Source organism: Gobio gobio (genome assembly GCF_949357685.1).
Source record: "Gobio gobio genome assembly, chromosome: 1".
Classification (NCBI taxonomy): domain Eukaryota; kingdom Metazoa; phylum Chordata; class Actinopteri; order Cypriniformes; family Gobionidae; genus Gobio; species Gobio gobio.
In genome coordinates this window covers 50470305-50473941 of record NC_137097.1, presented here as the reverse complement: position 1 = coordinate 50473941, position 3637 = coordinate 50470305, and positions in this window count along the sequence as shown.

Sequence of the window (3637 nt, the reverse complement as noted above, 5' to 3'; positions counted from 1 at the left end):
AGCGAGAGAGAAACTCTCTTGTCTGTGGAGTACGGAACATTACATTACTCAATGCTCCATCACTCCCCTGTAACCAGGTAACGGCTCTTCCGCAAGCACACGCCAAAGAAAGGTAGGCGTTGATATAAATCACTCCAGTAACCGTCAGCCTGTGTGTGTGTGTGTGTGTGTGTGTGTGGCGCGCGCGCGCGCGCGCGTCCGTGTGTTTTAGAGGTTTGTTGTTGATTATAAACAAGTGTGGCGTGCTCGCACACACACAAAAAATAATTATGGCACAATACTGCTGGACAGATTATTTCCGTGAAATGATGCAGATGAGAATACGCGTAATATATTTCCCCTCAGGTAAAACAAGGGCACATTGGCTGTTGATATTTAGACAGCCTGTCCCGTATTTAAAGTCCCCATGGAATCAAAATGAAAATGTTTGGCTTTTAGTATGAATATTTTAGCTTTACTGTTATCTATAAGTTCCAAAACAATGACAAAATTCACATTTAGAAGGATTAAGCATTCAAACTCTCTGTCTCTCACTTCCACCTAAATGGATAAATAATTTTGAAGACATCACTCTGCACTTCAGGTTTTCATCAGATTCTCTGTCCAATCATGCTCTCTAGAATCTAGAATCTAAAGTGTCCCGTTCCCTACATCATAAATAGAGGCTGAAATTGCGGCTAAAAATCAATTTGTTCACACATTTACAATTTACTTTCTACATGGTGAATGGTGCATAGTGCACTATATAGGGGACAGAGAACGATTCACACAAGTAGTAGATTTAGATGCATTTTAGTGTCTTCTTATTTCCATAGCGACAGAGTGTGAAGATCACACGCCGTAAACCCTTGCGTTTTTTAAAAACATGGTGAGCTCATGTTCGCTCGTTAAACGTAAGAGGCTCTCCAAATATTAGCCAGAATGTTGAAAAATGTTCACTCAAAGTCAGTATGACATCATTAAGTAAACTTGAGTACTGATGACCACGTTTATATGCACATTACACAAGTAAGCTATATAAATCATGTCATAATCTGATTAAGCAAGCATCATATACACTCACCTAAAGGATTATTAGGAACACCTGTTCAATTTCTCATTACTGCAATTATCTAATCAACCAATCACATGGCAGTTGCTTCAATGCATTTAGGGGTGTGGTCCTGGTCAAGACAATCTCCTGAACTCCAAACTGAATGTCAGAATGGGAAAGAAAGGTGATTTAAGCAATTTTGAGCGTGGCATGGTTGTTGGTGCCAGACGGGCCGGTCTGAGTGTTTCACAATCTGCTCAGTTACTGGGATTTTCACGCACAACCATTTCTAGGGTTTACAAAGAATGGTGTGAAAAGGGAAAAACATCCAGTATGCGGCTGTCCTGTGGGCGAAAATGCCTTGTTGATGCTAGAGGTCAGAGGAGAATGGGCCGACTGATTCAAGCTGATAGAAGAGCAACTTTGACTGAAATAACCACTCGTTATAACCGAGGTATGCAGCAAAGCATTTGTGAAGCCACAACACGCACAACCTTGAGGCGAATGGGCTACAACAGCAGAAGACCCCACCTGGTACCACTCATCTCCACTACAAATAGGAAAAAGAGGCTACAATTTGCACAAGCTCACCAAAATTGGACAGTTGAAGACTGGAAAAATATTGCCTGGTCTGATGAGTCTTGATTTCTGTTGAGACATTCAGATGGTAGAGTCAGAATTTGGCGTAAACACAATGAGAACATGGATCCATCATGCCTTGTTACCACTGTGCAGGCTGGTGGTGGTGGTGTAATGGTGTGGGGGATGTTTTCTTGGCACACTTTAGGCCCCTTAGTGCAAATTGGGCATCGTTTAAATGCCACGGCCTACCTGAGTATTGTTTCTGACCATGTCCATCCCTTTATGACCACCATGTACCCATCCTCTGATGGCTACTTCCAGCAGGATAATGCACCATGTCACAAAGCTCGAATCATTTCAAATTGGTTTCTTGAACATGACAATGAGTTCACTGTATTAAAATGGCCCCCACAGTCACCAGATCTCAACCCAATAGAGCATCTTTGGGATGTTGTGGAACGGGAGCTTCGTGCCCTCGATGTGCATCCTACAAATCTCCATCAACTGCAAGATGCTATCCTATCAATATGGGCCAACATTTCTAATGCTTTCAGCACCTTGTTGAATCAATGCCACGTAGAATTAAGGCAGTTCTGAAGGCGAAAGGGGGTTAAACACAGTATTAGTATGGTGTTCCTAATAATCCTTTTGGTGAGTGTAAACACGTTAAAACAGATTGCCATTACAGATAAAGCAAAAATGGCCTACCCCTAAACCTAACCCTAATGCCTTTTTGTATACATTTTTGGGGACATCTTATTCTCAATTTACCTTATTTTATCTTAAAGGCACAATATGTAATTTTTGCCGCTAGAGATCGCTTATTCAAAACAAAGGCGTGGATGATGCATTGATTTTGTGGTATCATGGGAATTGTTGTCTTCATCTCGACAGCTGGTGGAAAAGAATCAAATGGGACTCGTGCAGAAATCATATTCATGGATTAGGTAATGTATTAAAGATTTATTAACGTCACTGAAGCAGGGTGGGGCTAAAAGCCATTGGAGCGGATCGAGACTACTGGAGCGAGACTTTTATTATGCTGCTTCCGCTTCTTCCGGTCAACGGCAGCGCTGTTTTATCTGATTAGATACATTTGATTGTGTTGAACATTATGTTATAATGCTACTTTGTGCATTCGCAGTAAATCAAGAAAAGGAGATTTAAACAATAAGGGCCCTATGTAGAAGCACATGACGCAGGTGCACTTAGGGCATGTCCGAATCCACTTTTGCTTGTTTAACGATGGAAAAAAACGGGGAGTGTGCCAGATGCATGGCCATGGGTGTGTTCTGGGCGTAACAGTTTCATCTTCCATTCCCTTAACCCTCTAATGCATGAATTATGTTTTTGCATAAAAAAAAAAAATAATCTTATTTTCTTGAAGATTTAAGATAACAGATTAACAAACAAAAATTTTTTTTTTTAAAAACCCACCCCCTTAGCAGATTTTATTTTGTTGCCTCAGGGCAACGCTATGCAGTATAGGTAGTAAATCACAGAGAAAAATGTAATATTGTCTGAATGTTTATTAGGAAAATCAAGAGGGAACTGGCACTCTTTTCAATTAATAATGGGTTTCAAATATTTAATTGTAGCATTTGGTCCATTTACACACATCAAACAGTGGTAATTTTCCTTTTAAAAACACTTCAAATATGTCTTAGCAAGTAAAAAGTATTTAATCTGACTAAAACTTATTTGTCAATCCATCAAACAGAGGTAGTTTTCTTTTTTCAAACACTGTAGAACCTGTTTGAACAGTTCACTTTCTCACTCTAGAATGTACATTTCCTGAAGAAAATGTGAGTGGTGCTTGCCGTGGCAAAAAAAATCCTCTCAGATGCTACTGGGATGCAAAAAAGCCAAGCAACATGTCTGTAGGATGTTCTGGGGCTGAGATATGGCTTATTAATGTGTTTGTACTGTTGCTAGGGTACTGTACATGGTTGCTACGATGTGTCTATACAGTTCTTGGGGTGATATTTAAAAGACTATTGGCCAGTCTGAGTCAAAAGAGCC